Consider the following 26482-nt stretch of genomic DNA (forward strand, 5'->3'; position numbering starts at 1 on the left):
GGTGCAAATGTTGATATTGGGATCATATCATAGGATACAAAGACACACAGTAAGCAAAATGACATTAAATCATTAAATGACATGTCATCAGAGAATCGATTTTGGTTTCTGTATTTCAGTATGAGCTTGTAACCTTGTAAACAAAAGTAAATGTGTTTTGTTCTAAAATGTATAAAGGATACGATTTAAAGAAAATACTATTTTATTTGGAAATATGAACAAAGCTGTGCCTACCCTTTTCCCAGGTGTATATAAATGCACTGTGTATACTGTATTAAGTGATATAGGCACCAATTCGAGGTTAGAATAGTCGCACGAACCGGCTAAATGGATCGGTTGGTCAGACTCGTAAACTTGGTTGATCGTTGTCGTAAAACCAACGGATCGTTGCTTACAAAATCATTCACTGAATAGTTTGGTCCAGATTCGATTATTTACATTTTCATATTTGAATACTATCTTAAACTGACGAAACGATTTACTAGACCACTAATATCAAAGTCAAACATATAGTTTAGACTTTCATAAATAGTGAATGAACTCTCTTGTAACAAGCAATAAAGACTCAGCAATGATCGTAGTGTTTGTATGTAGAAGATGTCTAATATACATATATATGTTATTGTTGTATCTTTTTTGTAGAATACGTGAGTACACAACCCAAGCCTTTAGCATGTCTGTCAACACGTTGATACTTTCTGGACTGCGTTGCAGTAAGACCTCATTGAACTGGACGGTTTGGGCTACACAACGTGCTTTGAAAATTGTATTTGTGAGTTAATGTGACCCGATTATAATCCTTGGTCTTGGAGCAGTAAACAATGATGATGGGTTCCAGAACATAATGGTAATCACCTGCATCACATTTGCTTTGAGATTGACTTGAGATAGTTTTACACAAGTCTATAGTGAACATTGAAGAATTCGTTCTCGCATGAATTTGGTATGTTTACCTCAGTACATCATTTTTCTTTAATATAGTTTGTTTGTTTGTTTTTGTTTGTTGTTTAACGCCGCACTCAGCAATATTCCAGCTATATGACGGCGGTCTATAAATAATCGGGTCTGGCCCAGACAATCCAGTGACTGATATCCCGTTAGTCGCCTTTAATATAGTACTGTGGCACTGGTACTGACCATATATATTGTACAAACCCCTGTAGCTGGAATATCGATGAGTGTGTCGCTCAACAATAAATACGCAAACAATTTCCTTCTAAACTCCTTCAACAGGTATTTATCAGATGGGATTCTAGCAATAGGATGTAGACCTCATCAGACCTGCTCTCTATAAGTGATCGGTATATCTTACTGAGTGCGACGTTCGAATAGGCAACAAAGAAACTGATTCAAACAGGACAGACATTTTTTTTAGGCCTATCATATGGTCGTAGGTTATAATAGATAGAAATAGATTTCCATTACAGCCCTGTTCTTGTCCTTTTCAGAACGAGAAAAACACCGAGACAGCAATGGAAACTGTTCTGCAAATGGTAGGTTCACGTCAAAGTTGTGTACTGGTCTCATGTCTGTTAGCGTCTTTTCCGAGTAAAATGCCTTGTTTGGTAGTTTAGCTGAACCGATGGTCCATACTATTTGGTAATGCAGATCTAATTGTTATTTATATTTCACTAGTTAATTAATCTAAAAATAACCAGTGTGCTAACCGCACCCTAAACAATCGGGCAAGAATTACAGCTACGATATTGCTGATGGTGACGTTAAACAACAATCAAAAGAAACAAATTGATTGTTTTTTATATCATCCGAACTTGGGTATATTTTAGATTTTCGTTTTACCCTTTCACAGTTGGCAGTTAGTCACATAAAATACTGCAACGAAGTGGAAGCCTCAAAGAAGGGAAACTAAGAAAGGCATGTTCTTCTATGGAAACACGAGTAAGTAAGTTTTCTTTTACCGCTGTTTCGAATACTGTGTCAGATATATTGCGACTGAATGAGGAACATTGTACAGAATATATATAGTAGTTGGAGGATTAACAGAAGAGGATAACGGTTACAACAATTGCATACATGGGCGGGATAACATGAGTAAGTAATGACAACTGGAGGATAACACTCTCTCAACATGATGGACAGAGAACACATAGGTGGAAGCCAATGGGACATGAAGCCAACTAAACAGGATAAGTTGCATAGGTGTGGTGATTATTGCTTAATGAGTTCATGTGATGAAACAGCCTTGATCTCTGTTGATTGATGGCTTGAGGTGGCGAATGTGGACAGCTTCTGATAGTTTCCTTTTCTTGACATCATGGAGGTTGTCTTCTGTTAATCCTCCACCCACTTTATATACTCTGTACAATGTTCCTCATTCAGTCTTGCTTCACAACGGTATAAGGATGTATACCGAAACATCGCCTTTACAGTTTTAAAGAAGTTGTAATCCATAACTTGTGTCTACTTTGTCATCCGGCAACTTCCAAGTAATGCCCATCAAACAATTCAGCTCACGAATTTGTCTTAAATAAGATCACTATTTAGAAATTATGTGTTCGGATTGGAAGTACGTTGCATGTTAAGAGTTTGGGAGCATTTAGGGAATGGTAGTTAAGAAGCATCTGTTTCTGTTTTTGCAAGTGATTGAAAACATCTAAAGTTCTAGACAGTCATATGACTGCTCTCTGAATAAGTGCTTGGTTGTAACATGGGACAAGGGAGTACTAGGGATGTGACTGATTGGATTATGCACTATCCGCTATCTTGTGTGAAGAGTAGGACTTATTACCTCATGCATGTTTTCTTTTTTTCACAGGATACCAAGCCAAGCTGTTGAATTCGTTTTCTTGAAACCTGAATAAAAAGGGATGCACATTACTTTCTATGGTTGTGTTTGAATGTTCTCATAAAATATTGTCCCCGCCTACAGTGTCTTGTATATACATTTATATGATCATTGAATGAGTGAGTGGACGTTAACTTTAATTGTTATAACGTAGATCAACCTTGCAGTTGTGCAAAAGCAGATGTTAATCACGTACCGTTAAGGCATTTTGATAACAGCTATGTAGCCCTATCGTTTTTCACTGAAGCACCTTGAAGTTCTGAGAGACGTTGTCAGATTTTTAGCGTTCTTTTTATAACACAACTTGTTTAAAGTGACGAAAGAAGAAATTAAACACTTTGTAGAGGATTTGTATTCCTCAAGGAAAAGATTTGGTTATGTGGTTGGTTGTAGAATAATTATTAATTACACATATTATTGAGTGAATGCGTTTGTCTTAAAGACCCTTTTCAGTTATATAGAGAGTTATGGAGAGCCCTATCAGCGTTATACACCAAGTACTTTCGCACTGAAGGCATGACACATGGTGTATACATCTCTTGTGGAACCATTGCTCTTTTGTGGATGAGGTGTTTGGGGTGTTAACATGTACAGAGAAGTCCAGTCGAATAAAACGTGTCTCTCAGAGGCGGACGATATGCATCAAATATAGCTACACGAGGAGATACTCAACGAACAGAAGCGCTTACAAGATTAGGCCATATGACAGCACACAGGATCGCCCATTTTATACATGAGAATGGGGAAAATCAACCAAAGTTATTGGAGAAGAAATTCTTTAAATTTTTAGAACAATACAACGCACTTTTGATCTTTGAAAGTAATTTAAGTAAAACGAGTGCGTATCAGGACTTTTTTAACTTGACTGACTGTGATATGTGGACTCGGGAAACATGGAATGATAGTAACATAGTAAGATATACAATCTTGTTTCTACTTTTTAGTGTGAGTGTGTGTGTATGTGTGTGTGAGTATGTGTGTGTGTTTGTGTGAGTGTGCGTGTGTGTGTGTGTTGCGTGTGTGTGTGAGTGTGTGTGTGTGTGTGTGTGTGTGTGTGTGTGTGTGCGGCGTGCGTGCGTGCGTGATTGTGTGTGACTTCGATCCGACCATACTGATCGAAAAATGTTGTAAAGCCATTATATATTTACTGTCCAAAATACCATGTGATATTTGTGAGAAGAATTAAACGATAATTAATGTCTTTAAACGAGAACAAAAACATTGCGTTTTCAAGGATGGTCAGATGTCAACTTCACATATCAAAAATTATATCATTATCAGAAAAGGTAAGTAACTGAAACTGTACAAATGGGTAGGTATTCCCTAACGAACCATTATCAATTTAGATTCAAGTAGCTCAGGAAAGTCAAACAAAACAATATTTACAAACATGATATAGAACTATGTGTGCTTAACTGACGCCACGTATATCATTGCTGATAGAATAGACCCGCGTTTTACGTACACGTGTCAAGAAAAAACCTTTAAGATAACATCAAATGATTATACAAATACCTGCAATTATTCATTGCTTTGCACTGAACAAGGACAAATGTGACTAAAGGCTGAGAGAGAAATGATATTATGGTAATTATACCAGCCATTGTAATACGGAACTTAAAAGATAAAGAACAATGTGTTTTGGCATCATAAGATGGCCAAAGATGTAAGTCCTGGCTAATATAGAAAATGAAAAGCATTTGAATCCGTTGGGCAAAAATAACCATATTGCATGAAACATGACTTTTCTCAAACATAGCATCAATCTAATATGTCAGTGATATATTCACACTAAAGGAGGGCGTTATATTACTTTTCTGTCCTTTGTCTGAGGAACGGGGAGGACAATGTACTACTCTTCTTATGGCTAGATTACAGTGGTAAAAGCTCTGAGACAATTTCACCGTGCCATCTTCTACATTGTGTATATACGCCTTGACTTGAATTGAACAATATAACCCTTGATATAAAAGGTTGTTTTATTTCAGAATCGTAGATCTTTTGAAAGATTTATGAGGAATTGAAAGAGGTAGACGTTCAAATAGACATATCACAAGCACAAGTGTACGTCTAGTAGCGCTGGGGTTATGTATTTCGTCATAAGATCAGATTTACAAGGGTAAGTCTCGGGGAAGTGTCAGCTACATTTGTTTTATTTGAATGACGGTTATAATTGGATGTATTCCGAGATGTGTGGAGATCAATAGAGCCGAATACGTTTATTGATATTTGTAGGACGTGACGTTACTTGACGTGACATTATGATGGTCATTCATAACAACAACCATGTCCATAATCATAAGAAATCTCTGCGATTCCGACAACATCACAATGAGTGAGTGGGTGAGATTTAAGGGCGCTTTGAACAGTATTCAAGTTACATCACGGCGAGTCAGCCTAATGTGGGAGAAACGCCCCAGGGGATGCAGGTCTCAGAGGTTTATTACTTTGGTGAAGCCCATGGGGTCGGGTATGGTGCTGATAAACATAATCGGGACAAACCGGACTCGGAGCCCATTATTGGTTTCAGGAGTGCCCAAGGGACGCAACTATGCACAACGAATTGCGGCGCCTTAGACATCTGGGGCACCAGTGGAATAATTTACAACAACATATAAACGATAGATGTCTTTTAATACAAATAGTATTTGCAGGAGCAACCAGATATTGAATTCATCTTTAAAACAATGTTTATAAAACCTCTTGTGAATTCTACCAACAAGGATGAGGTATTGACGGCGACTTCCTTTGGTTCGTCCCGAAGGGTGTCCCGAGAGGAATAGGCCTCAGCATCCTCTACTAGTCGTAAGAGGCATCTAGATGGATGAGATGACCAGGTTCGGTGATTTGGTTGATTGCCTGTATTCGTACCTCGACGGCTTTCTTGGATCGTTGCTCACAATATCAATCACTGGATAACCCAGACTCAGTTATTTAGAAACCGCCTTCAACTGGAAGAATGCTGTGTGCTGCCTTAAACAACAAACAAACATAACAAAACTACACTTGTCGAATGCTATGGTGTAGTAATCTTTAACGTCACGTTGGCGTCACTCAAAAGTCGAGAGCGAGTATGAGTGACTCCTAGCAAAATCACGGCGGGGGATACCGCACAGTGTACCCACACAGGGAATCGAACCCGGACATGACGAACGAATGTTAACCACCCTAGACGTCTACTCCATCGACAAGTGTTATCGTACCAGTGTCTTTACATTATTTCACAATTTCGGTGTTTTATTGCAACATATCGGGTCTCCTGTATGGAGTTAGTCCCGCTGGGTTAGATTCCCCATATAAAACAATATGTGATACAATTTGACGCGTCAGTGACACAAGTTTTGTTTTAAACTTCTTAGTCTTAGTTTGACATGTACCATATGTTCACGTGCTCTTTTCCAGCTGAACAATTGCCCTGCCTTTCCATGTGTTTGTGACAGGTGCCACAGGTGGGGCAAAATACGCTCACCTTTTCGCGAATATCTGGTTCATTGGTTGGTTTGTTGTTTAACGCCGCACTCAGCAATATTCCAGCTATATGACGGCGGTCTGTAACTAATCGAGTCTGGACCAGACAATCCAATGATCGACATCATGAGCATCGATCAACGCAATTGCGATCGATGACATGCATCAACCAAGTCACCGACCCTGACCACCCGATCCCGTTAGTCGCCTCTTACGACAAGCATAGTCGCCTTTTACGGCAAGCATGGGTTGCTGAAGACCTATTCTACCCCGAGTCGCGAATATCTGGTATTATCACTATTTGATAATCATTATTAACCCATGATGCTTATGTTATAGTCGGAATCGTACAATGGATATGAGTATAAACGTCTTATCATTATGCGGAGGGTTTTGTCGCCAAAGATACTTTCATCATGGCAATATGGGAATATATCTTACTTGTCCTGAATACCGATATCCACATCAATGTAAGCAAGAATTCATTTGTACCAGAAAAAGTATTTAATTTGTTAATGTGAAACATGTTTTTATACATACAAACAGTCTAGAGTACACCATAATATTCCCATGCAGTTTCGTGACCACGATGTCCTGTAGGTTACCTGAGGCTCGCTGTCGTGGAATCAATTGAAAATGTATATTTAGGACATCTTGAAACTATTCCTGTTTGGTTACCACCTTCCCAAATATATGGTTTAGGGCCTTTGTAACTTGATAAGTGAGTGCGTTGGGCTTTTGCGCTGTTTTAGCATTAATATGTTCCAGCTAGAGTACAAAGGAATCATAAGAAATAGGCTTCACATATTAGAATGGAACCACGTTACCAGGCGCGACGCAACGCTTTAACCGCCACCGCCCTCGTATATGCAATGTCATCAACAACGTTGAAGGAGCAAACTTAACTGTAAATATTGACATTGGAATATATGATGGCCCGCATCAATTACTTACCTGTTACTCACTAACTCACGGTTAAATACAGTTTTAAATTCGAAGATACAATATAGTTGAGACTGGACATGACCGTGACGTTCACAGTTCCGGATTAACGGATCATTATATCAATGTCTCTTGATACGCGTGGACGTTCATGACCGGAATTTGAAGGCATGTTACTTTACTTATTATCATAGATTCTGGATGGCTATGTCAAAATCACAGATAATCTTGTAAATATTATATTGTAGTGTCCCGGAACTGGCCGGTCATCCTCGTAACTGTGTAAGGAGAGAAGTGTCTTCTCGAAGGATGGACACTGACGTGACATCCATATAACGGGCTCCCTCATCTCCGTGGGGAAACCATCGCCTTGGGTGAGGTGAGGTGAGGTGAGGTGAGGTGAAATTGGGTTTAACGTCGCGTCTAAGTTTATTGCACTTATATAGCATCGTGCATGAACATGTGTGTGTGTGGCTGCTTGTACTAGTCCGGGCTGATGCCGATTTATAGTGCTAGCTCACCGAGATACCATGCCGCAGTTTAACATGAATACCCTACTCAGACACAGTTCATGACTCCGAGCCGACCAGTCCTTGTTTTAGCCCGTGAATGTCGAGTGCCAGACAGGGTAACAACAAGTACCATCTTTAAACGTCTTTTGGTATGACGCGGCCGGGGATCGAACCCCGGACCTTCCGCTCTCCGGGCAGACGCTCTACCACTAGACCACGGAGGCGGTCTCGCCTGGGGTACAGACCACCCTATCACTACACAAAGGAACTGTCTTCTTGTGGACTGAAACAGTACAGTGACATGAAACTCTGGGAGTTTATGCATATAGCTGATGTGAAAGAAACAGTGGAGTGGCTTTGTTTTTTGTGTGGTATATATGTACATCCATGATGTTATTAATGTGTATTAGTTTGTATAAATGTTGTGTTAGTATTGTTGGACGTAGACTATTAGTTTTAGTATAGACGTATCGTGATAGTTGTATTGTAAGTAGTAAGATATAAGTAATAGTAGTAGAAGTAGGCTAGGAAAAGTTAAGCTAGTTTTGTGAGTTGAATTAGTTAATTTGGAATAAGTATTGTTATTGGGGTTTAAAACGTTACTTAAGGGAGGAATTAAATCTTTCAAAAACTTAATTTGTGTTTGTGGTTATTTCAATAGTTCACAGGCTAGTAGGCTACTTAAAAGGCGGCTGACCAGCTTTTACGGACTTCAAGACGTCATCATATCACAACTGAACATGTTTGCCAAACCGAGAGTCAGTTGGCACGAGATCGATATTATTGTTTCAAAAAGTTTGGACCGAAAACAAGTGCTCGCGAATTTGTGATGATAGTTTGTTCAGCTTATACTATTCCAAACACCTTCCAATTGTCACGTTACTCCTGACCCGTAGGATCATGACTAACGAGGACGACATTTCCCATACGTCCCATAGTTAGACCTATTGTTCCAAAAATGTGATTGCAAACGGTAGCAATGCACTGTCACGTATAATAGAAACTGACGTCATTCATTGCCATTCTTCTTATCGGAAACCTACATTTTCTACAATTCCATGAAAGGCTCTTCGGTGTTATATTTAAAAGAAACTACTTGCATCTGGGAATTTCAGCTTATCTGTTCTTCGTGAATTCATACTGAAGGCTCGCCAAGGCTCCGGATTTCAAGAAGATAATTGAAACACTCAAGGCTGATAATTTGTAATTCCCATTAGCTCGACAGATATACTCTACTAACAGAACAGTCCGGACATACCAAACATCTTCCAAATACTTCTCATATGAAATTCAAAATCTTTAGTGACAAGTGATCGTAAATGGTGCATGGGTGAAATACATTGGCGTTGTGGCATATCTATAACATCGCTTGAATCTTCATTTTGTTATCATTTAAGCCTATATACGCCCACAAGGTAGCATTGTTGCTGTCATGTGTACAAATGCTATCCGACCTCTTGCTGGTTTATCACCCCGGCCCGACGACAGTATCACGATTAACCTCACAACTTCATGCTTCTTCCAAACATTGTTTGAACCCTATTCCCTGACAACGCATTCGTGGACCTGGACAATCTAAATGGTTTCGAGATTGCACTGTGCCGTGACCTACACTATCACACACACTTGTCTTGTCTTGTGATTTCGCCGCAATAGCCTGACCCACAAAACACCAGTGGTTGAACTACATGTACGTCCCACGATGTCAGGGTACGGTGGATATGAAGGCCACAAACCCAGTTCCATAATCATAAGTCCAGTGTACTGTCAACGCGTATGCGCCTTCCAGAGGCAAGAGCGTGAACTGACTTTAAAAGTCCAGTTTCCACCCTTGCCGAACAAGGCTGGAATTCCTGGGCTCGATCGTAGCGCTATTACGAGTTATGTCCTTGTTATGCCTCTCCTATTTACCAATCAGATTCAACCTCTCGTATCACTTGTATTTGCTTCAAACAAAACGGTCGCGCCCAGTCAAGACGATCTGATCGATAATCAAGATCTATATTGTGATAAAACGAGTCTTACATCGCAAAGTGCTTCAAATCACGTGAGCACCTTGATTAAAAACAGGAAAAGATTTAGAAAATATCTGTTGACAACGAGTTAGCGGTGCACATGGTTTGGACATAGGACTTATAGATGTGATTAAAGACCCGGCCCGGGGGAGAATGGATTCAGACAATGATACAGCTGACCGATGTTGCAAATGAATTACATCATGTTAAGTAGTTCAGGTTTCCTAAACTCAACATTGCACAAAAGGGAAGCAGTTCAGAAGCTATAATTCTTTAAAAATAATGCGTTGTCCAGAGTGCTATTAAGTCACTCTGTGACAGTACTATTCCGACAATAGCATTACAAGCATATATTTCTTTAGGTCTTTGATGTTCATCACTTTGGTAAAGTAAAAGGGTTCGGTGAAAAGCAATCAATCAATTCACCGGACCTGATCTCCTCTTGATAGAACAATATGCTGTATTCCTGGTTTTACCTGGGCTCCCGCGGAGTATACAGCCGGAAAGACAGGACTTCATTTAATCTCTATCATTGTACTTGAAAGAAATTCTTGAATCGGTTTCCATTTTGTTGGCAATCCATTCTTGTGACAGAGTAGCGAACTGAATAGCTCTGAGGTATTGAGGTTTGTACGAAACTTGAACAACATGACACATCAAAGCAACAGGCTGTCCCCATCAGCGATAACAATCGTGAAACGACACCCTTCTTGTTCTTTGGATGGAATCAGCGTTGTCGTCGTAAACCAATAAGACCATGTGTTTTATTTGTTCGTTGATTAATAATTCCATGTGAAAAGGCCTCATAATCATATAGCAAATAAAAAAACACCACTCATTTAACGGACAGGACAACATCAACAGTTCTTTTGTTTAGGTGGTAAGATGCAGATTTTCAAACAAACATTGATATGTCACAGCAACCCATGCAAGTTTGGCAGTTTTATATGCTGAAGGTGCCATTCCATGTGTTTGAAAATCAAGAAGACATGTCCTAACGCGCGGAATGGAAAATGAAACATGCGAAAACAAGAAATGAATGGTTGCTAGCATTACATCACACTTACATTCTTAAGGTTTTCCACGACCCAGAATGTAAAGTGTATGCATTGTGAAAAATAAAATGACAGATCACACTTTTTTTATAATAATCATACATATACAAGCTGAATCCAATGTTTTCATGAAGGGGACACATATACTCTCGATAAATAGTAGGGGATCATGAAATATAATGTTATAGTCGTTGGTCAGAAGAAAGATGAGATTTCAAAATGACTGCCACAGATGGAATAGTTTTTGAATAGACACCATGCGCCCTTACACATCCATCCGAAACATTGCCCATGGACCATGCAATTCCTCTCTGCACGAGACTCGGAGATCAGTCTTGATTTTGACAATTCAATTAAAGGTCGTCATGTCTCTAGGAGCCATAAATATTGTTGATTCTTTATGTACAGTAACACTTAAGCTCTACTCTTTCTTGAAAGCCGTAGTTGTGATCAGATTGGGAATGCTTGAAAATGGAAGAACTCATCCAGAAGTAGCCACTATGTTCAACGTGTCTCAGTCTTTGATATGCAGATTTTGGAACAGGTTTCTGCAGACACAAAATGTTAATGATCGGCCCCGCACAAGGCGCCCTCGGTCAACAATATATGTCAAGGATTGATCCAGCCCAAACAGCCAATCAAATATCTGTTCGCTTGTATAATGTCACCGTAGACCCCGGTGTACTAGACAGACGTCAATGGTGTATAGCAAAGAAACTAGGTCGATGACATCATCTAATATTTTAGGTTGAGTCCATTGCTACTGACATGTTTTCAACTGGTGGAACTCAAGGGAGGGGAAGCCAATTCTGTATGGAGACTTAATTATGTATTCAGTTACAGCTGCAGAGCAGATTTGTTTTAATGAAAACTTTGAACTTAAATATTTGCATTACAAAACATATTGCAACATAGTAATCTTTGTGACAGACAGTTTCTTTTTTTTCCAACTGAAGCATACTATCTTGGACAATTTCGATAAAATCCCAGTTTTGTCTTTCGGCGATAATGCTCGTGCCTACTGTGCACGTATCGTAATTGACTACCTCCCTAGGCAAAACATCAACAGAATGCAAAGGCCAACAACCATGACCTTTCCCCCGTAAGGCAAGTGTGGGACACGATCGAGAGACGTGTACGCTGACGTCAAAGGCCACCCGCTACGTAAGCCGAACTGGGCTAGGCACTGCCAGAATAGTAGACCGATACCCCCTCAAATTGTCATTGGAAGATCGACATGCCACGCCGTATAGACGAATGTTTGACCAATCGTGGGATCATGATCCATTATTGAAGAAGTCATCTCAAACGTTCAGCGTTTGACAACACACCCCTGTCGTCTTTCTTGATTGTTTGCACACTTACAATACACCGCCAATATGTTCTGTTGATTGTTATATTATTTTTCCTTCCTTTTTCTTATCCATACAATACTATTTCTGTTATTTTTTAATATGCCCTACATTTTGGGGGAGTATATATTGGTATATTAAGGTACGACACTCGCTGTGACAGATGTCGACTGATGGTACTTCGAAACCTTGTTGATGAAACTCATGCTGGTATTTGACTGTTTGAGAGGTATGTCAGCATGCATGAGGAGAACAATCTGGTATTATATAGCACAAGAAAGAATGGACATAATTGGTTCTGATGCTTTCTGGACCTCCCTGCACTGCGGTATCCGGCCAGAAGATATTCCCGTGCGTCATACATTTTTTGACGTCCTTAAATATGTTTTTAAAGTTCTTTCTTTTCTTATATTCCATATTAGTACGTGTGACAGTAATTCCTGTTGCGTTTCACACAGATTCTGAGGCGCGCTCTTTTCCTTTCCCTCAACGAAAATATTATCAAGTAATATCCTGATGAACTTTCACAATTCCTTGCCAGGTTTGTATTGTTTCCTGTTATTGTCATTGCTCGTTATTGTCATTTGGTGCAACACATATACATGAATTTTCGGCTGTCCTCTGTGGACGTCATAAATGTTTGAAGTGACGTGAATTACTTGTCACATCACAACTGGCTTTGTTAGCTAATCGGGATATCAAGTCCGATGTCAGTAGTTGTAGACAGCGATCTTGCCCCTAAGTCAGCAGGAGCTATCTCCCCCTACCGGAAGTGGTTCTGCGCGTGAGCGAAGAGGGGCATGCTGGGTCATGCGTGCGCATCCACGAAGACGCCACTTCCGGTTCCGAGAGGGCGTGTGCATGCCTCCAAGATGGCGGAGGGGGGAGGGGAGGAGTGTGTTCAGGGTGTGTGCCGATTGCGTGTGGAGATTATAGATCACTGAGACAAGCTTTTATTACTTGCCCGTGAAGAATTCACCCGTTTAATAATCATACAGCTGTATTACACATTGTGTAATACCAAAACGCGTGCTCATGTACTCTCGGAACACGTTTCACGAACAAATATTGAAAGCTTTCAACATCCCTTTGCTTATTCAACGACATTGCGTGTGGAGATGATAGATCACCGAGAGGAGCTTATGCACACTCGATGACCCCAGCAATCTTGTTGCTAGGCTGACGTCACATGGCATTGTTTCGTCGAAGGATCTTGCAACAAAATTCCACAAATTACGTCATCGGGTATTCTGACGTGATTGTAAACTTTGAGGTGCAAGGCCCCGTTCCACAAGGCGATGATCGTACGGTAGCGCAACGACAGTCGTTGGTCTAAGTATGCGAGTTGCGATAACCTTAACGCTACGATAATTTTGTGGGACGGACGCCTGAATTCTAAAGGTGGACCGTTGTATGGTATTAAATTCATACGTTTCAACTTTAGACGTGTTTGAAGTATTACTGTGTTAACCTCAATTGAATTTTGCCGTGGATCGTGTAGGTGTCAGCCTATTCACACTCAACAGTATAATTCTAAACACGCTATAAGTGGCCAGTAATAAATAAAATACTAAACTCGCTCCCGTGTAAAACCAATTTTATGAAACTCGTGAATAGTTGTGGTATCTGACTCGCTTTCGCTCGTCAGATACCAGAACTATTCACTCGTTTCACAAAATTGGTATTACACGGGAGCGAGTTTAGTATTCTATATATGCACAGTCGATGACCCAGCAACATTGTTGCTAGGCAGACGTCACATTGCCGAAGGATCTTGCAACAAAATACCACAAATGACGTCATCGGGTATTATGACGTGATTGTTAACTTTGAGGTCCAAGGTCTCGTTCCACAAGGCGATCGTATTGTGGCGCAATGACAGTCGTTCGTCAAAGTCAAAGAATGTGAGTTGCGATCACCTTAGCGCTGCGATTATGTTGTGGAACGGACGCCTGAATTCTAAAGGTGAACCGACATGGACAGACAGTCTACAACTCCTGATGTCGGTCACAGGACAAATTTCACATAAATATTTCACCGAAATAATTCTTTGACCATGTAATGACACATGTGCAGTGGGTAGAGTTTACGGGCTTTTACGAGATGAACCTTCTCGGCCTTTGGCCCAGTTGTCGCGAGCACCCAGCTCTTGACACGTGTCTCACAACCCAACCGTTGACGGGACATTTGTGTATACGTAGTCTAGTGGTTACAGCGTTTCGTCGGTCAAAAGACATAAGGGTAGATTTCCTATAGGTACAACTGTAGCAATACTCAGTTACATTGCCACTTTGGTGATGCCTGTCCTTCCACAAAGAGCTTAGTGAGGCGTAAAACAACAAACCAAACCAAACCAAACCAAACCATCCACAAAGCCTTGAAACTGTTGCATGAATCCATACTATTTCCCAGCCTGTAACACTCATATATGTATAACTAATGTCATGAATACAAACAACACCTACTGACTCACTTCTAACTTTGACAAATGGTGGTCATTGTACAAACTATTGTTGTAGAGTGACATTATGTTATTTTCCCTCTATGTAAATATAATATTCATAAAATAAAGAGGTAAATATATGCTGGTGACATTCATGGTGTGACACAATATTATAATGAAGAAATTAGTTCTGACTGAGAAATGATGCATAATGATGTTTGAGGAATGAAACGCATTCATTCGTTATTGAATTGCTACCACATGCCAAGATTGACAAGAAACGCATCAGGTAGTAATTCTGCTAGCACTGTGAAGTGCAAAATATCAAAGTGTCAGTGTTCTTTTCATGACATTTATGAGTAAGTTGAATACTCTATGTTTGATCATTTTAAAAATGTCAAATCCTTAGGAGTAAGAGCCGAAACAACAAAGAAGCGAAAAACTCAACACATGCACGCAAGCGCTACAGGAACAAATGTCAGACACAAAATAATAATTTCATATTCTACTACATAACAACGTAGAAGAATAAACATATAGACATGATTTATCAGCTAGAATTGAAAAAACGAATCAATCTATTTCATCATTTCCAAAGTTTCATAAAAAAAGATTACATCTGACATACTTGGTTCTATACATTTTCAAAGAGTCAGTGTTTCATGCTTCACATTGAAAAAAAATGATTACTTCCGAGAATTTGGTGTTTTGCCTAACAATTCTATGCAAGCAATGTCAATGTTCCATGTATTTTTAATATTAGGCTTAACATGAACAAACAGGTCATTTGTGCATCGTGTTTCATGACTGTGTAAATTGTTTTAATAGACTGGACTGGAGGAAAACATCACCTCACTTCGTAATTATATTTATTCAAAGTTTCAATTTCATGGACACCTTAACACATTTAAACACTGTTCATCATCTTAAACACATCAAGCTGATAAATGTTAGAACCTGATTATCCAATTAGCATGACAAGCTATAACTAAAGGAAATTGTCTCTGACAATGTATACTGAACCGCAAAAGAAACGTCACCCGAGGTAACATTGCATGAAAAGTTGTCATTTAAATATCTGGTAATAAAAAATCAAAGCAGATGACAATAAAACCGATTGCCCAAGCGCATCACGGAAATGGCCATGGTAACCCGATGCACGTGAGTTTCGTGTAAATTGAAATGTACATGCGTTCCCCCATTTCTTGCCCTATAAAAATCCACCCAGATCGGACAACATTCATACGTTATTGAATTGCTACCACATGCCAAGATTGACAAGCCCATGGACGATTGCAAGCTGGACAAACTGCCCGGCAAGTCGCCAATGCATTTCAAGTCCACGTAAGGACCATATACAGGTTCCAGCAACGGTACCAGATCACCCATACTACAGATGACCCACCACGTAGTTGAAGACCAATGGTCACCACTCGACCTCAGGGTCGTTAGATTGTGCGTTAGATACTGCTGCAGAACACACCAGTGACACCGTGCGTCGACGATTGGCGAACAGACGTCTCCACTGTCACAGGCCATACGGAGGACCCATTCTGACACCACGTCATGAGTCTGGTGACGACGTGGGGAACGTTATAAGGATGCTTGTGTTGTTGACTCGTGATGTGGTCCGAGCATGATGGTATGGTATGGCGTGGAATTGGTCTTGCACAGCGGGTCGGCCCTGTGGTCTCCCAGAACATCGGTCCAGGGAGAGGCAATGGTGTCACGGCAGCTCGGTACATTGATCAAGTCTTGAGCCAACACGCCATACCTCATTTGACACGTCGCCGCAACTACGAGTTTCCACATGATAACGCCCGTGCCCACACTGCGAGAGCAACAAGAGACTTCCTCCAGCAGAATGGCATCAGAACCATGCAGTGGCCTGCCGTCAGTCCCGATTTAAATCCCATTGAGCACCTGTGGGACGCGATTCAAAGACCAAGGCCGACAACTGCACCTGAACTGCGTCAGGCGTTCCCCAGAGTGTGGGCACAAGTGCCTATGGCCTTCATCAACTGCTTCATCCATTCCATGTATCGACGTTGCACGGCAGTCATCAATGCACATGGCGGACACACGAGATACTGACTTGTGATGCCATTTTCTGAGAGACTAGTCTTGTGTTTCACTTTCAGAACATTTGACACTTTAATTTCAACCTTGATAATCAGTTTTGCCAAGTTTCGTCTTTTTAATATGTCACAAAGTATGTTTACAGTGTTTGGACATATAAGGTTTCTCATATTTCTATCTATGATGACGTTTCTTTTGCGGTTCAGTATATTAAAAGATGCAGAAATGTAATACAACAAAAAATGACACTTGCCAACATTTACGGTCGTTCGACGATGACTATCAAAAAGCTTGTTTTTACATCCAAAGATTTTGACGGAAATAGCTGAATTGTTTTTGTAATGAAATAAATATAGTTTCAATTGCAAGAAACATTTTACTCAACAACTTTGACAAAAGAACCTTCCTGACAAAAAAACAACCTTCCTGAATGTTTCTAAACTGAGACGCGCGATAAGGCGAAATATGATTCGATGATACGAGTTAACAATGTTTACTCCTTGATACCTCAGCTGTTTTATGAACAGGTGGAAAGTTTTTTTCATCAAAGTTAGTTATCCAGTGTTATATACTGTTTATAAATTACTACATATGTAACGTAGTTGTTGTGTATGCGATAACTAAAGTTGCAATGTAAACACATTTGAAATTATTTGGAGATGGTACTATCCAGAGTTGACTGAGTGCCAAAGGAGTTTATACTTAATGGAAGGGGATGTTGGTTCACCGAACAAATGAGAACAGGATGTACGTCAGACTTTGTTTCAAGTCCATATAGTACACTACTAAGAGTCACGTGAAGATCCGGTTTAGAATTGGTCTTAAGCAACCAATGATTGTCGTAAGAGACGCCTTACAGGATCGTGTGGTAAGGATCGCTGATGCATGTTATCGTATCTCAGTTGCGTTGATCTGGGCTCATAATGTCAATCACTGGGTTGTCCAAATCGATTATTTACAGACCTTTGTCATATAACTGTACTATGGCTCAGTGCAGCGTTAAACGACAAACACTACAAACACGACTTGAAGGGCGAATTAGACTTGTGAACCTCGGACGAGTGATACAGGCATCAAAGTGACAAGGCATTATCTGTTGATGAAATTGGACAAGATTGGTTACAACGCTCTGATCAGGGCTGAAAGGGCTAACTCAAACAGCCATCCATGCTGACCTGCTGTCAACGTTAGGGTACAGCGCTCCTCCCTTTAGTTAGTAGTTCAAGAGGAGAAGAGGGAGCCTCTAAGAAAATTCAAGATCCGGAAGACATTCAACTGCCACCACTAAGGGAAAATGTTGACAAGTCTCCTGATCTGAAACGCTCAATGTTCATCATCATTCGTAAGCATTAACGTCGTTTTGTAGCAGACCCACCTGATGTTGTTGAGCGATTTGTAACCATGGATGCGTCTTAAAAGGATTCGTCACAGTCAGAGACTAAATAGCAATTCAGTGGAAACATCTAACGTTTCGACCGCCGAAGAGGCCGAAGTCCGTTCCATCAGCTGTCAAGATGGCTTAGGGGTTTTGGATTCCAAATTCAAAACGTATAATCAGTCTCCATTATCTCTCAAAATAGATTTCATTGGGCGTAAAAGGCAAAATAGTGAAAATCACCGATGACACCAGGCGTTCGCGTTGTCCTGCCTCACTGTTTTTTACCTAACGCTGCACCCAGCAATACTTCTGCCATAGGACGGCGGCTTGCTAACAATATAATCTGAACCAGACAATCCAGTGATAGTGAGCCTGACAGGAAGGGGATTTTGTTGAAAAAAAGTTAGCAACTACACCAATGCAGTCCATAAATAGTTAGGCTTTCAGTCACCCCTCGTATCCTCATGTGTTACGAGTCATGCCGTATGTTCCTTCATGCAGTATCAGATACGCTGAGGTGGCCTAGAGGTTGAGGCACTTGCTCGTCGCGCCAGCAGCGGCTGTGGTTTGATTTATCATATAAGTATTTTGTTAAACCAAAAGGATTTTGGTCGCCCCATGTTGGAACATTGCTGCTATGCTAGAGACTTCTAAAGGAACAAAATCGTACATGATACCCGCTCACCACATTAATGTCAACGTGAAATCTCAAACTGACAGTCAGGTAACTAGTGCAGGTGATGCAGTATGATGAATGTTCTCGTCAAATTTCTTTCACACTTGTCAGAGGTATTGCAAAAAGGTAATTTTGAGTTTTTAAAATTTAAGCTCCTCGATCAAACTAACCAAAATATATATTATTTCATGAATGTGTTCAAGAAATAGCAAAAATGAGTCACACCATATATCCTTCTTTGAAAACAGACAAACGACGCAACACTATATATGTTCAATCAAATTGCTTTTACAGAAAGCGTTGGGTTGGGCGGGGCAGGATACGTCACTTGTTCTCGAACACCTGGTATCATTATTATTTGATAGTGATCTGTATATACCTACTTATGATATGCTCGAAACCATATACTGAAACCCTAACACGATGTGACATGCAACACTTTACCTTCGTCGCCTCCACGATGCGACATGCAACACTTTACCTTCGTCACCTCCACGATGTGACATGCAGCACTTTACCTTCGTCACCTCCACGATGTGACATGCAACACTTTACCTTCGTCACCTCCACGATGTGACATGCAACACATTACTTTCGTGACCTCCACGATGTGACATGCAACATTTACCTTCGTCACCTCCACGATTAGGGGTCAGTGTAGGTTTACCGAAATGCAAGCCCTGGAGATATAGAGCATGCTTCATAGTTCACGATTTGACAAACATCTAATTATCTTCCTTACCTTTACGATGTGATACAATATACGCATCAAATGACCTTCCTCACCTTCACGATGGGACACGTCAAGTTACCTATTCTTCTTTATCTTCACGATGTGATACCCATGAAATAACCTTCCTTACCTTTACGATGGGACACGTCAAGTTACCTATTCTTCTTTATCTTCACGATGTGATACCCATGAAATAACGTTCCTTACCTTTACGATGGGACACGTCAAGTTACCTATGCTTCTTTATCTTCACGATGTGATACCCATGAAATAACCTTCCTTACCTTTACGGTGTGACACAATGTTGCATCAAATTACCTTAAGTGCATGATGGGATACAATGTTGCATCAAATTACCTTACGTGCATGATGGGATACAATGTTGCATCAAATTACCTTACGTGCATGATGGGATACAATGTTGCATCAAATTACCTTAAGTGCATGATGGGATACAATGTTGCATCAAATTACCTTAAGTGCATGATAGGATACAATGTTGCATCAAATTACCTTAAGTGCATGATGGGATACAATGTTGCATCAAATTACCTTAAGTGCATGATAGGATACAATGTTGCATCAAATTACCTTAAGTGCATGATGGGATACAATGTTGCATCAAATTACCTTAAGTGCATGATGGGATACAATGTTGCATCAAATTACCTTAAGTGCATGATGGGATACAATGTTGCATCAAATTACCTTAAGTGCATGATGGGATACAATGTTGCATCAAATTACCTTAAGTGCATGATAGGATACAATGTTGCATCAAATTACCTTAAGTGCATGATGGGATACAATGTTGCATCAAATTACCTTAAGTGCATGATGGGATACAATGTTGCATCAAATTACCTTAAGTGCATGATGGGATACAATGTTGCATCAAATTACCTTAAGTGCATGATGGGATACAATGTTGCATCAAATTACCTTAAGTGCATGATGGGATACAATGTTGCATCAAATTACCTTAAGTGCATGATAGGATACAATGTTGCATCAAATTACCTTAAGTGCATGATGGGATACAATGTTGCATCAAATTACCTTAAGTGCATGATAGGATACAATGTTGCATCAAATTACCTTAAGTGCATGATGGGATACAATGTTGCATCAAATTCCTCGCGCTGACCCGTATCTGGTTCCTTTGATTACCGTACATTGTGTAATGTTCCAGTGTCATGAAATTCTTTGATGCTCTATTCAGTTCTATAATGAATGATGCTATGAATTATACAATAACTGGAAAAAGGCACGAAAACATCAAGTGTAAATACCATATACATTTTACAAAATATAGCATCACACGATCATTTGGATGACCACAGTAAATGACTCAACATTGGAAAACCTGGCAAGATTAAGGTGATGGAGTACAAACAAGGGTAATAAATTTATTTTGATTGATCCGGAAACAGGTTCATTATGTTTGGTAATGCCCAGTGTATGTCGGTCCCGGTGTTAATTTTAAGTACAACCTTTACGTGTAATTGGTTGCCGAACGAGCACTCGCTGACCAGGGAAGAACCAGTAACTGCTTGGTCACATTCCCGTTGTTTCCAGACTGAACGTAACGTAATCACTGTTGAAGGCAACTGAGGGCCGTTAGTTTAGTGATAATAACTGTCAGCTGAAAGATATCATTAAATACATATTTAACTGTTTCCATACACATGGACTACAGTCTTCATACACATGAACAACAGTATATATATATATATATATATATATATATATATATATATATATATATATATATATATATATATATACAGATGAACTATAATGTGCATACAAAATGGACTAATGCTAAAGACTGCACAAAATATACAAATCCGCATCCGTGGGTTCAATTGTCAAGTCGTGATTTTTCATAAATTGTTTTAACAATGGAAATACAAAGGACAAAATCCCTTCCCATAACCGTAACGAATATCTGCTGAAAGCTTCGTCCACTGTATATGTGACACGCATGTGACATTGTCAGCACATTGTAAACGCTTTTTTGTAGAAAATTATCTCGAATCTAACACTAAATACTGTCTTCTACATAATAGGAATCATACTGCTCTCGCTAAGTTATCCACAACTATCGTTACAACGTGTGACAAATATTTCTCTGTATCCTCCAACAACCGACTCTGTTTGGCCATGTCGATAATAGATTTGTCCTGAATTTAGTTAATTTGACGGGATAAATATGATGGATCGTCGTAATCCGCATAACATGGACCTGCCTGTAATCCTCACTTGCTTGATATGAAAACACTTCATATTCATCGTAGAGAATCATACACTTTAGCTGTCATTCATCAAGTTGTCAGTGCAGCCTCAGTGGACCTATTAAGTTTTAAAGAGAGCAATTTAAAGATTGGTATTTAAATAAGGCCGCTTTGTCCTCTGTATCAATCATTCACCATTCCAGGTTATGCCAACCGAGTCATACATGAAAGCTCATGTCTTGTAGAAAGCGTATTCTATTTTTTATACCTTTTGTCCAAACATCGAAATACGCTATCTTTGACCATACTTTATGCTCCGTTTGTCGTTTGTTGTGGTCTGTAACATCCTCTTCTTCAAGCGTCCTCCAATAGCATACATGATTATGTTGAATTCAACATTACGTTCTGCGAAGCTTATTAATACCTATCATAAAGTAATTTCACATGCGTTATTTATAAACACGAAACACGAAGCAATTTCATATAGTGAGAGGCGACTAACGGGGATCGGGTGGTCAGGTTTGCTAACTTGGTTCATGGGTATCACCGTATCCCAATGGCCCAGATCGATGTTCTATCACTGAATTGTCTCGCCCAGACTCAATTATTTACAGACCGCCGTCATATAGCTGGAATATTACTGAGTGTTGTGTTAAACAAGCAAACGAAAAACCAAACACGTTGCCTGTATACATTTCATTGTTGCAGTCTCGTGCACACTCTGTTAAACTTTGTAAAATGATATTTGCTTTATATTATCATACACTTAAGGTTATTAAATTGTATTTATCATACAAGTGACCTTTTCTGATTCTGTTTATTAATAAAGACATATCACTTGAAACATAAAACTATAATTTACTCTCTGTCAAAAGATGTTTCAGATGATAAAGATTTCTTACATGTTGTTGACTTCATGACAGAAACCCAATAGTTATCAACTGTTCCAATTTTAGATTTCACTCATATACTTAAATGACATTTATCCGTTATCTGATCACATGAACTGATGGCCTCATATTGGTCAGATTTTACAAATATCTTATACATTGATGTTGTGTCGTACTGTGCCCTACCAGATGTCGTGGGGCCAAACACTGGATCCATTTAGCAGCAAGCTGTTAGAGAAGGATGTTTGCAAAACCTCAAGGCATTAAATAATAATGATAACTCGAGGAACAACGTCAATATTATCTTTGATCGTTTGATGCAAGGTCACGAAAAATCTATAAAGAGATTAACGTTGACTATATTGATGCCTGATATTTCTATTTTCGTGTGTTACAGATGCTGCTTGGACAATAACTTTTACTTACGTATGTATGTTCAGCTGCTGTTGTTCATCTGCTGTCATTACTTGTGTTAATGTGTGACTGATCACGAATTTCCTATTAGCACTTCTGTAGCTACTGTTTCTCTTTTTAGAATGGATGTTTTCTTGAAATATGTAAGGATACACATAAATATATCATGTAAGAAGTGAAATATTCATCAGACAGCTGATCATAGTTCAAAAAGTAGCTCATGCTTCACATGTAACTATATCGGTATACTACCGATATGTCAGTTTCCAAAATTGAATTCGTTGTTTTAAGATAGGCATCCCATGCGCACTTGGCAATTAGATACGTCAGGCCTCGAATTCCACTCGCGTCACTCTTTAATAGGTTCAGCCATCCTTCTAGAAACTGCCCCATCCCTCCGAAACTTCTCGTATGATGAAGCTTAAATATATTGTTTTAAAACACCTTGCAACAGTGTCATTTCTTCATTTTCAACTTTCTTTTGCAACAGTCTGACGCATACTCATATTTTTTAAAAACATGTTCTAGGGCAATTATATTTTTTCCGAAAAAATCCCAGCCCACGCCCCACACACAGGGTATCCAATGGCCGATTCTAACGTTTATCAAATTTCCTGTTAATATCCGACCACGACAGCACACAACATAACACTAGCATTTCATTTATTCGCTACCATTGATAATTACAACAAATAAATCTACAAAAAATCTCATGTGCCAGACAACAGAAGACACCATGTATGCCTGTAGTCAAACAGTTACCTGTGCGTTTCCTTTCAATATTGGACCCCTAGCCTGTTGTCCTGAGTGAAGCTTACCTTGAGGCAGGTCGGATTCTTGTTCTCAGTTTCATTCATGTAATACCATCAGTTTGGCAGCAAACCTAGCAGATAGGTCACTTTCACTTATTAAGATTTTTAGGATTGGGATGTGAAGAGACGTGTTGTTACGCCGTAGGTACTTGTCAGACCATATTGAATCCTTTGGATTATGACTGTAAAGCGAAAGAAAAGAACAACTGAAATCTCCTGGAGCGTTCTGGACTTGGTCTATTCGAATAAGTGAGGTGGAGTTTAAGAAGCCCAACAGCACACCTTCCATATTTTACCGTCAATGGGACGCAAAGGTGCTAAAGCATAAGGGTTATGACCAAGAGCTACATGTTGTGGCCACAGTTGTTTCCAGTCTGAGAGAAGTAATCAGCATGTGTTAACAGGACGGTCCTGTTACATAAAGACATCGTCTGTGTCTGTCAACAATTTGTGTAGACCTGGCAAAGTGTTGCGTGGAATGTGAACTTCTATGATTTCCTTCAAAAGCGGCATACCAATAACACATAGCGTTGATATGTTTGAAGGGAAACTGAGAGTCAAGAGCTTACATAGCAATATTGACAGCCTGTTGTCAGGTTGTGATCATTGATGATGGCATTGGCTGACTGCAGGTTTGATATGGATGTACTTCTCGCGGTGTTCGTAATTTGGGTACTGAACTCTGTGTAGGAAAAGGAAAGACCCTGATCCCTCATGCTTCTCCTGTAGGAATTGGGACTTACAAGATCACCATAAGAGCCTGTACGTCCCTGTATTCGTTATTGTTTCCTTTATGCTGTGAGACAACTGAACTGATGTTCAAAGCGACGTTCAAGGTTCCTGATTAAGTTCGCAATACGTACTCACGAATGTTTGTGATGCTGAAACTCTGCAGTCTACATAGACGGAAGAACGTCTATTCTCATTGTTTTTTCTGAAGATGGTACACTCCATACGAACAAACACCGACCGTCATACGGTAAAAGTCGTTTTGTTTAATACTATGCTGAATTTTATTTTTGGCATTCCTAGCGGCTATACAAGGAAGATTAGGTTTTCCTGTTTCCGTGTGCCAACTTGTCAAAGTGGGTTTGTCAGTTTCTCCGAAACACTTCTGTTCGTGGTAGAAATTACCAATCAACTCCGAGTGCAATGTTTTCCCAAGGCTCTGTAGCAAGGTCATCGTGATCTTATTATTCGTATATCTCGTGACATGCGGCAATAGTCCCAAGGCCATCGAGTTGACAGGTGATTTAATGGTCTACGTCCCTGGTATAGTACGATCTCCAGTTTTACAGCGAATAGCAGGAATCAGTAAATTGTATCTAAAGTAATATAATTAGTCCGAATCCTTGTCATAAGTCGTCTACTGTCTGTCTTACAAGTGTGTGAACTGATACCTTGTGTCAGATAAGGTGGTTATTAACGAAGGCCCCAGAAAGAAAAATTCTATAATATCACGCATATGCAATTTAAATTGATTATTCAATATTTCAACAACCAATGGACATATGTAATGGGAAAGTGGATTTGCTGCTCAAGTTGCAGCATGAAGATGGTAAGCGAGGGACAATTCAATTTTGATATAAGGGAAACTCTACCATTAAGCATTACGATGAAATAGATATACTCTTACGTCTCAGTTTTCATTTCACACGCCTTTATATTAGTTTCGATTAACCAGTCTAAAAACGACGCGGCTTTGACTTTGCTTATGTGAAAATACAACCAAAAATTCAAAGTAAATAATTAAAATAAATAACAAATAGGCACTGTAATATTCCCCAAACGCCTTTACGGTTCACTATTGAATGACATCTTATGAGATCTTTTGCAATACTAACTTATTTTTCAAACTCAGAAAACTAAAAGAAGCCATCAAAATCAAAAGACTCCAACCATCTATCAACCGTGATCAAGGCTATTATATACCCCCTGCGTACCATCAACTCAACAAAGACCCAAACCAGTCATGATCCCATATTACTGGCTTCACCGGCCAATATGTTTACCCTTTTGTGTTCATAACAGGCTTCTCCAACCGTATAACTACATCTTAATCTACACTACTGTAGTTAAAACATACACCGGTACGTCGTTGTTAATTGTAATATAGAAGTTGTTCATCCATATATCTTATGATTACTTTTGAAATAATGACAGATCAGTTTAAGAATATGGCTGGACCATGCCAGTGAATGCTTTCTATTCGTCCTGACAATCTAAGATAATTCTCAAAGTTCAAGTAATTAATGATTCAGAGTGAGTGAGTATGGTTTTACGCCACTTTTAGCAATATTCCAGCGATATCACAGCGGGGAACACCAGAAATGGGCTTCACACATTGTAACCATTTCGGGAATCGAACCCGGGTCCTCGACATGACGAGTGAATGCTTTAAGACTAAGCTACCCGACCGCCTCTAATGATTCAGAAAGAGATAGGTTTTGAGAAACAAAAACCATAATCTATGCTCACTTTTTCGCGAACACCTAATATCCTCACGATCTGACACCACATGCTTACCATACATACAGTCTCTGCTTTTTGTAGAGATTTCTTATGATTATGGATTAAGGTTTTTTATCTTTTATCTATTTACTATGAAAAACGTTACAGGTAGCATAATGTGACAACATTTTACATACTATCTAGCACCACATATTTAAG

At 39.6% G+C, this 26482-nt stretch overlaps 1 long non-coding RNA gene across 1 annotated transcript; it reads left to right on the plus strand.

Moving 5' to 3' along the window:
• The first annotated feature begins 1838 nt into the window (after positions 1–1838).
• On the plus strand, positions 1839–2837 carry LOC139459156 (uncharacterized). The gene is made up of 2 exons (XR_011652682.1): positions 1839–1903; positions 2777–2837. It is a non-coding gene; the product is annotated as an uncharacterized lncRNA (long non-coding RNA).
• Positions 2838–26482: the final 23645 nt, after the last annotated feature.

Source organism: Haliotis cracherodii, unplaced genomic scaffold, assembly GCF_022045235.1.
Source record: "Haliotis cracherodii isolate W230 unplaced genomic scaffold, xgHalCrac1.p SCAF_1, whole genome shotgun sequence".
Lineage (NCBI taxonomy): Eukaryota > Metazoa > Mollusca > Gastropoda > Lepetellida > Haliotidae > Haliotis > Haliotis cracherodii.